We start from the raw sequence: 12,824 nt of genomic DNA on the forward strand, positions 1-12,824 counted from the left end.
TTTGCCGCGCCGCGAAAGGGAGGGGGAGCCAGGTGTGCCCAGCACCGAGGAAAAGACAGACCTTTAATTTCTGCTCATCTTGGGACGAGAGTGTTGTGTGCAAAGGAATTGACTTCAGCGCCGCATGCCCGCACCCCTCTCCGTGCCTACAGTTTTGCTGGCGTTGTATTGTTTAGCCTGGGCCATCGCCAAACCCCCATGGTCTTGGGCTGCCCTGTAATTCAGTTCGTGTCTGAGTCTCAGCCATCTGGGCCCGCTCATTGAGAGAATGTGCCTGGCGTTTTCCTCCGTCATCTCGTGTAACAACCATCAGTCACCACGTTTGTGAGCTAGGTGGTGCTGTCCCCATTTTAAACGTGGAACCTGTGAGATTCAGAAGCTTAACCAGACCTCTGCTAGGATTGGCGCCGGGTCTGCCTCTAAATCCCTGGACTATTGGTCTCAGCCACCTTCCCCACCACCTGTTGAGCTGGCAAATCCAGCTCGTAACGAGTTACTGAGTTGCCCTCCACCCCCATAAGGCCATCTATGACTTTCTAGTGACTACATCCAATGGTCAGCTTTCAGTCCTTGCCTGACTCAAACTCTCTACCCTCCTTGAAATTCTCCTCCCTAAGCGTCTGTGACCCACATGACCCTACTTTTCTTTTTTCTCTCTGGCTATGCATCTGGCCCCTTCCTCTGCCCACCCCTTTATTTAAATGTTGGTGTCCACATTGGCCCCTTCTCTTTACTTCTCTTGTATGATTTCCTCCGCTTCTGTGGATTCAACCCTCGCACCTAGAGCCTGATGACTCCCAGCTGGGTCTCTTGTGCTTTTAAAACAGTTCGGTGTGCCTAACGCCATCCACACCCCAGCTCCAAAAACCTGGGCATCATGTTCACTGTGTTCCTCTCCATTTGCCCCCACATCCAAACTGGTAGTTAAGTCATTTGTTCAGTTGATTAGTCTACAAATATGTATCAGCTGTCTGATCCCCCAACCCCAACCCTGTTCTAGGGATTTGTGATGTCAGTGAACAAAACAAAAATCTCTGCTTTTGGAGAGGTTATCCTAGTAGATGTGATAAGCCACCAAACCATAGACATAATGTGAGTGAAAAATCTATGTTGGAAGGTATTAAGTGCCACAGGGGAAAAAGTAGAGCAGAATGAAGGGGATCAGGAGTGTGGTGGAGTGTTCAAAGCAGGTTGCAGTTTCAGCAAGGATAATGGAGTAAGCCTCCTTGAGAAGGTGACATTTGAGCAAAAACTTGAAGGAGGTAATGGCATGAACCAAGTGGATGTCTGGGTAAAGAGTTGCAGCTAAGTAAAGGTGGACTGGCCCTGGTGTGTTGAAGGAGGGCAGTGTGGCTAGAGTGGAACTAGTAGTAGGAGACGGGGCCAAGGCCAGATTGTGTTGGGCATTACTGGAACTCTGGGTTTTATCCTGAGTGACATGAGGAGCCACTGCACAGTGCTGAATAGAGGTGTAGTATGCTCTAGCTCCAGTGTTGGAATAGTCTGTGATAGGATGGAGGGCAAACAGGGGAGCAGGGAAACCAGTTAGGAGGCTCTTGCAGTGTGTTAGGCAAGAGAGGAAGTCTTGTTAACTCTACCTCCTGAGTGTCTCTAGAATTCATTCCTTCCCTGCCATCTCCACTACCGCTGTGTTGTAGTCCAGACCATCATCATCTCATGCCTGGGCAAATCCCAGAAATTTGGGAGGCCAAGGCAGAAGATTGCTTAAGTTTGAGACCAGCCGCCTGGCAACATAGTGAGACCCTATCTCTACAAAAAATATTTTAAATCAGCCGGGCATGATGGTGCATACCTGTAACCCTATCAATTTGGGAGGCTGATGCAGGAGGATAGCTTGAGCCCAGCAATTTGAGGCTGTAGCAAGTTATGATTATGCCACTGCACTCCAGCCTGGGCAACAGAGTGAGACACTGTCTCTAAAAAGTAAATTTAAAAAACCCCAGCAAATCAAACCTAAAGTAAACAAAATAAAGGAAGTAATGAATTCCAAAGAAGAAATCACTAAAATAGAAACACAATAGAGAAATCAATGAAAGTAAAAGTAGGTTCTTTGAGAGGATCAATAAAATTGATAACCCCCTTGGCCAGGTGTGGTGACTCATGCCTGGAATCCCAACATTTTTGGAGGCTGAGGCAAAAGAGTCACTTGAGACTGAGAGTTCAGAATTGCAGTGAGCTGTGATTGATCCATTGTACTCAAGCTAGGTGAGAGAGTGAGACCCTGTGTCTAAAAAATAAAAATAAAAATACCTATCATACGAAGTGGTGGTGATGGTATGAAGCAACTAGAATTCTCATATATTGCTTGTGAGAATGGAAAATGGTATAACCATGTTAAAGAAAAGTTTGGTAGTTTCTTATACAGTTCAACATACATTTACTATATGACCCAGCAGTTACATTCTTAAGTTACCCAAGAGAAATGAAAATATATGTTTATATGACTAGTGATAGCTTCTCAAATGGTTGCCAGGAACAGGGGCTGGGGGGAGGGAATGAATTGCATAGTGGCACAAGCAAACTTTTTTGGGTAGTGAGAATGAACATTGTATAGCACTGTAGCATTGGTAATTATGTGACTTATACGTATTTTTTAAAGCATATAGAATTGTATACTTAAAATTGGTAAATCTTTATGTCGTTGCTAATTATAACTCAATTAAGTTGACACAAAAATTGTTGTAAGTAATTTCACATTTTGACCTAGAATTTCCCCTTTCAGGAAGCTATGCTGTTTAAGAGCTTGTACATGAGCCCAAAGATGTAACCTCAACGATAATATCTATGGAATTGTTTGAAATAGTAAAACAAAATCATAGAACCACATATCCATTAGGAAGAGAATGGTTAGATCCAACTGATCCAATAATAATCTTTTTAAAAAGCAGACTTAAAAGAATATCAGACCCTTCCATAATAAAAAGTAACCAAAACTAGGAATAGATGAGAACTTCCTCAACCTGGTAAATGGCATCTGTGAAGAATCCATAGCTAACGTCATATTTAATGATGATGATTCAATTGTTTTCTCTCTCTAAGATCAGCTACAAGAAAAGAAAGGTCCACTCTTGCCACTTCATTTTAACACTGTACTGGAGGTTCTAGCCAGGAGAGTTAGGCAAGGAAAAGACATAAAAGGCATCCAATTAGAAAGGAAGAAGTAAAACTATGTCTCTTTGCAGATAACTGGATCTTGTTATAGAAAATCCTAAGGAATCTATGTCCCCCCTCCCCAAAAAACTATTACAACTAATAAGTGAGTTTCAGTGAGGTTTCAGAATGAAAGATCAATACACAAAAATAAATTGTGTTTTTATAAACTAGCAGTAAGCAATCCAAAAAATGAAACCAAACAAGCAATTCCATTTACAATTCATCAGAAAGAATAAAATGCTTAGGAATAAATTTAACAAAAAAGTATTAGACTTGTGCACAGAACACTACTAAACATCGTTGAAAGAAATTAAAGAAGACCTAAATAAATGGAAAGACATCTCTTGTTTATGGATTTGAAAAACTTATTAAGATGGCACTACTCCCCAAATTGACCTAAAAATTTGACACAATCTCTACAAAATATTCCACCTGCTTTTATTGCTAAAATTGGCAAGGTGATCCTAAATTTCATGTGTAAATGCAAGAGACCAGAATAGACAAAATAATCAGAAAGGGGAAATGAAGGACTCACACTCCCTGATTTTAAAACTTACTATTAATAGAAAGCTACAGTAATCAAGATGACATGGCACCAGCATTAAGATAGACAAATCAATGGAATAGAACTGAGAATCCAGAAATAAACATTTATGGTCAATTGATTTGGATTTATTTGTTTAGTTTTACTTTCTTTTTGTGTGTGTGTGTGTGTGTGTGTGAGGGGGGATGTTCAGTTGCCTTGTTTTCTTTTTGTTTTTATTGAAACAGAGTATCACTCTGTGGCCCTGGGTAGAGTGCAGTGGCATCACTGTAGCTCACTGCAACCTCCAAGCTATCCTCCTTCCTCAGCCTCCTGGGTAGCTGGGACTATAGGCATGAGCCACAATGCCTGGCTGGGTTTTCTTTCTTTCTTTTCTTCCCTTCGTCCCTTCTTCCTTCCTTCCCTCCTTCCTTTCTTCCCTTCGTCCTTGCTTCCTTCCTTCCCCTCTTCCCTTCTTCCTTCCTTCCTTCCTCCTTTTCTTTTTCTTGGAGACAAGAGTCTCACTCTCTTGCCTGGGCTAGAGTGCCGTGGCATCAGCCTAGCTCACAGCAACCTCAAACTCCTGGGCTCAAGTGATTCTCCTGCCTCAGCCTCCCGAGTAGCCGGGACTAGAGGCATGAGCCACTATGCCCGGCTAATTTTTTCTATATATTTTTAGTTGGCCAATTAATTTCTTTCTATTTTTAGTAGAGATGGGGTCTTGCTCAGGCTGGTTTCGAACTCCTGACCTTGAGCAATCCGCCCTCCACAGCCTCCCAGAATGCAAGGATTATAGGGGTGAGCCACGGCGCCCAGCCTAGTTTTCTCTTTTTGTAGTCTGAAATATGTCTTTTTTTTTTCCTGAGGCTGGATCTTGCTCTGTCCCCTGGGCTAGAGTGCAGTGGCATCATCATAGTTCATTGCAACCTTGAACTCCTGGGCCCAAGCAATCCTCTTGCCTCATCCTCCAAAATTGCTGGGGCTACAGGTGTGTGTTACCAAGCCCAGCTAATTTTTCTATTTTTTGTAGAGATGGGGTCTCATTATTCCCAGGCTGGTCTCAAACTCCTGACCTCAAGTGATCCTCCCTGCCTTGGCCTTCCAAGTGCTAGGATTATAGAGATGAGCCACCCTGCCTGACCTCAAATATGGTCTTTAAATAATAAGAATGAGGCACATCTATATATCCTGATGTGGAAGATGTTTTATTAAGTTAAAAATGTAAGTTCAAGGTGGCCCACACCTGTAATCCTAGCACTCTGGGAGGCCAAGATAGTTTTGTATTTTCTTTACCAATTCTTATGCTTATACTTTATTTCTCTTATCTAATTGCACTGGCTATTACCTCTAGTAAAATGTTGAATAGTAGCAGAGAATGTTGGCATCCTTGCCTTGTTCATGAACTGAGTGAAATGTTTCTAGCATTTTCACTTTTAGGAACAGGCATGAGCCACTGTGCCCAGCTAATATTTCACTTTTTATTGTTATTGTGGAGTGTATTCCTTCTACTTACTAAAAAAAAGTAAACTGTAAAAAATACCTTCTAAAAGGCAGGTCCTTCAGGAGATATTCCAGAAAAAAGGCATTGTTATCATAGGAAATGACAGCTTCAGGCATGTTATTGCCCCTGAAGACTTTCCAGTGGGACAAGATGTGAAGGTGGAAGACAGTGATATTGATGATCCTGACTCTGTATAGGCCTAGGCTAATGTGTGTGTGTGTGTGTGTGTGTGTGTGTGTGTGTGTGTGTGTCAGCTTTTAACAGAAAAGTTAAAAAAATTTTTTTTTAAATATGGAAAAGCTTATAGAATAAAGATATAAAGAAAATATTTTGGTACAACTATACAATGTGTTTGTGTTTTAAGTGTAATTACAAAAGTAAAAAAAATTTAAATTAAAAAGTTTATAGATGGCTGGGTGCGGTGGCTCACGCCTGTAATCCTAGCTCTCTGGGAGGCCGAGGCGGGCGGATTGCTCGAGGTCAGGAGTTCGAAACCAGCCTGAGCAAGAGCGAGACCCCGTCTCTACTATAAATAGAAAGAAATTAATTGGCCAACTAATATATACAAAAAATTAGCCGGGCATGGTGGCACATGCCTGTAGTCCCAGCTACTTGGGAGGCTGAGGCAGGAGGATCCCTTGAGCCCAGTAGTTTGAGGTTGCTGTGAGCTAGGCTAATGCCACGGCACTCTAGCCCAGGCAATAGAGCGAGATTCTATCTCCAAAAAAACAAAAAAAAAAGTTTATGGAATAAAAAAGTTACAGTAAACTAAGGCTAATTTATTATTGAAGAAAGAAAAATATTTTTAAAGTAATTTTAGTGTAACCTGAGTTACAGTGATGTCCTAGGCCTGAACAGTGACTCACGACTCACTGACTCACCCAGAGCAACTTCCAGTCCTGCAAGCTCCATTCATTGTAAGTTCCCTATACAGGAGTACTATTTTTTAAAATATTTTATAGCATATTTTTACTGTACCTTTTCTATGTTTCAATATGTTTAGATACACAAATACCATTCTGTTAGAGTTGCCTACAGTATTCAGGACAGTAACAGGTTTGTAGCCTAGGAATAGGCCATACCATATAGCCTAGATGTGTAGTAGGTTATACCACCTAGGTTTGTGTAAGTATGTTGCCCAATGACACATTTCTCAGAACATATTCCTGTCATTGAGTAGGTTATTAAGTATGAAATGTCTGATTTCCCTAAGTACTAAGTTTGACAGTTGATATCTCTGACATTTCACTTTGACACTTCTTGTTTTATTTTTATGGTGAAGGCACATCCTCAGTCTTTCAAGCACACGGTTTGGCTTGTGATTATCTTTCAAAAATTTTTTAGAGCAATTTTTGTGAAACCATGGATAAGTCAAAACTTCGTGTTATTTTTCAACTTGAGTTTCGTCCTGGAACCAATGCAGCACAGATAGCTCAAAATATCAACGGAAGTGAGGCCGGGTGCGGTGGCTCACGCCTGTAATCCTAGCACTCTGGGAGGCCAAGGCAGGCAAATTGCTCAAGGTCAGGAGTTTGAAACCAGCCTGAGCAAGAGCGAGACCCCGTCTCTACTATAAATAGAAAGAAATTAATTGGCCAACTAATATATATAGAAAAAATTAGCCAGGCATGGTGGCGCATGCCTGTAGTCCCAGCTACTTGGGAGGCTGAGGCAGGAGGATTGCTTGAGCCCAGGAGTTTGAGGTTGCTGTGAGCTAGGCTGACGCCATGGCACTCACTCTAGCCTGGGCAACAGAGTGAGACTCTGTCTCAAAAAAAAAAAAAAAAAAAATGAGCCATGTGGGCAACCTGAGACCAAGGTGGATAATGATGAGCTGAAAGCTGTAGTGGAAGCGAATCCATCTTAACCTATGCGTGAATTAGCAGTAAGGTTTGACGTTACTATTCCAACAATATTGGACCCTTTGAAACAAATGAGCAAAGTAATGAAACTGGATAGATGGATTCCGCATGAACTAAATGAGCGTCAGAAGAGAACTCATCTCAAAGCTTGCCTTTCTTTCCTGTCACGACATAAAGACGAACAATTTCTACACTGTATTGCAACATGTGACGAAAAATGGATTTTTTTGGACAATTGCAAGCGTTCAGCACAATGGTCGGATAAAGATGAAGTGCTGAAACACAGTCCAAAACCGAATATTCATCACAAGAAGCTGCTGGCGTCTGTTTGGTGGTCCAGCGCTGGTATGATCCACTATAGCTTCATGAAACCTGGTCAATTGATTACAGTGATGTCTACTGCAACCGATAGGACGAAATGAGGAGGATGCTTGAGATTAAGTAGCCAAGATTTACATACACAGCCATGCACATAAGAAAAGTAAAAATGAAATGAAAATTTAAAAAGAAAGCAATGGTGGCTGGGCATGGTAGCTCAAGCCTATAATCTTAGCACTCTGGGAGGCCGAGGCAGGTGGATCATTTGAGCTCAGGAGTTCAAGACCAGCCTGAGAAAGAGCGAGAGCCCGACTCTATTTATTTTTTGAGACAGAGTCTTGCTTTGTTGTCCAGGCTAGAGTGAGTGCCTTGGCGTCAGCCTAGCTCACAGCAACCTCAAACTCCTGGGCTCAAGTGATCCTACTGCCTCAGCCTCCCAAGTAGCTGGGACTACAGGCATGCGCCACTATGCCCAGCTAATTTTTTCTATATATATTAGTTGGCCAATTAATTCGTTTCTATTTATAGTAGAGACGGGGTCTCACTCTTGCTCAGGCTGGTTTTGAACTACTGACCTGGAGCAATCTGCCCGCCTCAGCCTCCCAGAGTGCTAGGACTCTATTTATTAGAAAAAGAAAAAAAAAGGCAACCGAGATTGGTCAACAGAGACTGGCCAATCCTCTTGCAAGACAATGGTCGACCACGTGTTGCACAAATAATGCTGTTCAAACTACAGCCATTGGACTTAGAAACTCTCTATCATCAACCATATTCACCAGACCTTGCACCAACTGACTACCACTTCTTCCAGGTTTTCAACCACTTCTTGCAAGGAAAAATATTCAATTCTCAACAAGCTGTGGAAAATACCTTTGGCGATTTCATTGCCACTCACTCTCCAGGCTTCTTCGCTGCTGGCATAGACAAGCTACTGGTTTTTTTTTGTTTTTTTTTGTTTTTTTTTTTTTTTTTTGAGACAGAGTCTCACTTTGTTGCCTAGGCTAGAGTGAGTGCCATGGCGTCAGCCTAGCTCACAGCAACCTCAAACTCCTGGCTCAAGCAATCCTTCTGCCTCAGCCTCCCAAGTAGCTGGGACTACAGGCATGCGCCACCATGCCCGGCTAATTTTTTCTATATATATTAGTTGGCCAATTAATTTCTTTCTATTTATAGTAGAGACGGGGTCTCGCTCTTGCTCAGGCTGGTTTCGAACTCCTGACCTTGAGCTATCCGCCCACCTCGGCCTCCCAGAGAGCTAGGATTACAGGCGTGAGCCACCGCGCCCGGCCTCAAGCTACTGTTGAGATGGCAAAACTATGACGATATTCTAGGCGTATACTTTGATTAACTGTACTGCTTCTTGTTTCAGATATAAGAAACTAAACTTTTGATTCGAAATTGAACATTTCATATTTAATGACCTAATATTTACATAGCAGTTACAATGTATCAGGCATTGCAAGTAATCTAGAGATGATTTAAAGTATACAGAAGGACATGCACAAGTATGTGCAAATGCTACCCCATTTTATAAAAGGGACTTGAACATCCGCAGATTTTGGTATCCTCGGGAATCCTGGAACCATCCTCTGTTGATACCAAGGGACAACTGTAGTGGCTCTGAGGCAGGGGCTTAAAGGATGGACAAGGTGAACTTTCTGGTAGGGAAAACACACAAGAAGCAGGAGAACAAGATGATTGCAGAAAATCGAGCACTACAAGTAAGGAGTTTGCATTTGATGAAAAGATCATTCCAGCTCCAGAGAGGGCCAATTGCACAAGGAAGCCTGGAGACTGTTTAGGGGACCACCGAGTGGTAGTCCAGGCAGCAGATGACATAGTCTTGGCCCAGGGAGGAGGCAGTGGCGAGGAGAGGAGGGCATGGATTAGGAAGATCTTTTGGAGCTAGAATCCACAAGGTTTAGTAATAAATTGAATGTTAGGGACAAGAAAGAAGGTAGAAATATTTCCTAATATTCATCTAGGATAACAACAACATTCCCCCAGCAGGGAGAAGGAAGCGGCCTAAATGGATCTCGTCCTAAGGCAGACCTACTGTGTGATTCTATAATATTTATGCATCTGCAATCCAGAAATGGGGAATAAAAAAATTTAAAAAAACTAATTGAAAGAAATTTTTTTAAATAAAAAAATACATATCTATTTAAAAAATATACAATATTAAGGCAAAGTTCAAAAATAGGCGAAACTGTCCTGTGAAACTAGAGGCCAGAATGGTCATGAACCTTGCAGGGGTGGGCGGTTGCTAGAGACAGGGGTGGGGGGCTGGGGGGCTGGGGGTGGGGAGCAGACAGTGGGGCCGCTGGTAATGTGCTGCCGCTCCACCTGGCTGCTGGTTACACAGGTGTGATCCGAAAACCCATCAAGCTGTTCACTTATGATCTGTGCACTCTTCCCTGTGGCTGCTGTGCTGCAATAAAAAGTTTATTTACAAAACAATAATTTCCAGGTTTTTTAGTGTGTGTCGGGGGTGGGGAGGGTTGTCTTTTTTTTTTTCAACTACTGTAAGTAAATGGGGGAAACTGAGGAAGGCACTTATGGGGTTCATGGGAGCTGATAATGAATCCAAGTGCAGGTGTCAGAAGAGGCAGCTGGGGGTACAAGCGTCAACCTGGGGGAGTGGTCAGGGCTGGGAAGAACCTCTAGAGTGATCTAAAGCCGGTAGAATAGACAATTCGGAGAGTAAATCAGGGAGCACGTGCAGAGCAAAGGGACCCAGAACCAGGCCTGGAGGGTTGGCTGCCCTTTGCGCACGCGCACGTGCACACAGGGCTCATCGCCACTTTCTCCAGCTCCTCCCCCACCTCCCCCTTAGTCCCCCCAAAACCTCATAGACACCCAGCCAGGGCTTGAGAGCCCTGAGCCTCTGGCCCCTTATCCTGCAGTGGCCTGTCCTTCAGTACCCCTCTCCTCTCCCTGGTTTTTGTCCACTCTCTGAGACTTCTTATCTTGGGGAGAATGCCTGCCTTTGAAACCTTCTCACAATCCATTAAAAAAAAAATTAACAAATTGCATTTCATCAAAATTAGAAACTTTTGCTCTGTGAAAGGCAATGTTAAGAGAACAAACAGATAAACCATAGTTTGGGAGAAAACATTTGCAAATCATAAATCCAACCAACAGCTTGCTTTCAGAATATAGAAAGAACTCTCTAAGACTCTACAGTAAGGAAAGAATCCAGCTAACAAAGGGACAAAAGGCTTGAACAAAGAAGATATATGGATGGAAAATGTATTAGTTTCCTACCACTGCCATAACAGAGTGTTACAGAATAGGTGGCTCAAAATAACAGAAATTTCCCATCTGCTCTCTCTTCCAGCTTCTGGCGGTTTCCCATAATCCTTACTTTGCAGCTGTATAACTCCTTTGTCTCTGTCTTTGTCTCCTTTGTCACGTGGCTGCCTTCCTTCTGTGTGTATGGGACTTCACCTCTCTGTGTCTTTCGTCCTCCTCTTATAAGGACCCCAGTCATAATCCAAGTTAATATGTCTTAACTTGATCACATCTGCAAAAACTTGAATAAATATTCAAATAATGTCACATTCTCAGCTGGGCATGGTGGCTCATGCCTATGATCCTAGTATTCTGGGAGGCCAAGGCAGGAGGATCCTTTGAGGTCAGGAGTTCAAGACCAGCCTGAGCAAAAGTGAGACCCCCATCTCTATTAAAACTAAAACTAAGTTAGATGAGCAACTAAAAATAGAAAAAAAATTAGCCAGGCATGGTGACACACATCTGTGCCTATAGTCCCAGCTACTTGGGAGGCTGAGGCAGGAGGATTACTTGAGCCCAGGAGTTTGAGGTTGCTGTGAGCTAGACTGACAATGCCATGGAACTCTCGCCCGAGTGAGATTCTGTCTCAATAATAATAATGTCACATTTACAAGTATACAGTTAGGACTTCAACATATCTTTTGGGGGGACACAATTCAACTCAAAACAGATAATAAGTGCACAAAAAGATGTTCAACATCATTAGCTATTAGGGAAATGCAAATTAAAGCCACTATGACTATTAAAATGACTAAAATAAAAAAAATACTGACAATACCAAAATAGCCACTCTGGAAAATAGTTTGGCAATTTCTCAACATATATTTACCACATAACCCCTCCTAGGTATTCACTAAGTATTTCTCCTAGAGAAATAAAAACTCATGTCTATATAGAAACCTATACCCGAGAATGTTCATAGTTTTATCTGTAATAGCCCCAAAGTGGAAAAGACCCATTCATAGCATGGGCTACTATTTGGTAATAAAAAGGAACAAATTATTCATACATTCAACAACCTGGATGGATTTTTTTTTTTTTTTTTTTTTTTTTTTTTTTTTTTTTGAGACAGAGTCTTGTTCTGTTGCCTGGGCTAGAGTGCCGTGGCGTCAGCCTAGCTCACAGCAACCTCAAACTCCTGGGCTGAAGCAATCCTCCTGCCTCAGCCTCCCGAGTAGCTGGGACTACAGGCATGTGCCACCCTGCCCGGCTAATTTTTTCTATATATTTTTAGTTGTCCAGCTAATTTCTTTCTATTTTTAGTAGACACAGGGTCTCACTCTTGCTCAGGCTGCTCTTGAACGCCTGACCTTGAGCGATCTTCCCTGCCTCGGTCTCCCAGAGTTCTAGGATTACAGGGGTGAGCCACCACACCCAGCCCAACCTGGATGGATTTTAAGGGCATTATATTAAGTGAAAAAGCATCTCAAAAAATCATATATGGGCCAGGCACCCATGCTTGTAATCCTAGCACTCTGGGAGGCTGAGGCAGGAGGATTACTTGAGATCAGGAGTTCGAGACCAGTGTGAGCAAGAGTGAGACCCCATCTCTACTAAAAATAGAAAAATTAGCCAGGTGTGGTGGTACACACCTGCAGTCCCAGCTACTGGGGAGGCTGAGGCCAGAGGATTGCTTGAGCCCATGAGTTTAAGGTTGCTATAAGCTATGATGACCCCACTGCATTCTACCTGGGGTGACAGAGCAAGACTCTATCTAAAAAAAAAAAAAAAAAGTCATGTACAGTAGTTCCCCCTTATCTGTGGAAAATACATTTCAAGACCCCCAGTGGATGCCTGAAACTGAGGATTGTACTGAGCTATATATGCCATGTTTTTTCCTATACATACCATGATAAAGTTTAATTTATAAATTAGGCACAGTAAGAGATTAACAACAATAACTGCCGGGCGCGGTGGCTCACGCCTGTAATCCTAGCACTCTGGGAGGCCGAGGCGGGCGGATTGCTCAAGGTCAGGAGTTCAAAACCAGCCTGAGCGAGACCCCGTCTCTACCATAAAAATAGAAAGAAATTAATTGGCCAACTAATATATATAATATAAAAATCAGCCGGGCATGGTGGCTCGTGCCTGTAGTCCCAGCTACTCGGGAGGCTGAGGCAGCAGGATCGCTTGAGCCCAGGAGTTTGAGGTT

The sequence above is a fragment of the Microcebus murinus genome, chromosome 4 (assembly GCF_040939455.1).
Source record: "Microcebus murinus isolate Inina chromosome 4, M.murinus_Inina_mat1.0, whole genome shotgun sequence".
Classification (NCBI taxonomy): Eukaryota; Metazoa; Chordata; class Mammalia; order Primates; family Cheirogaleidae; genus Microcebus; species Microcebus murinus.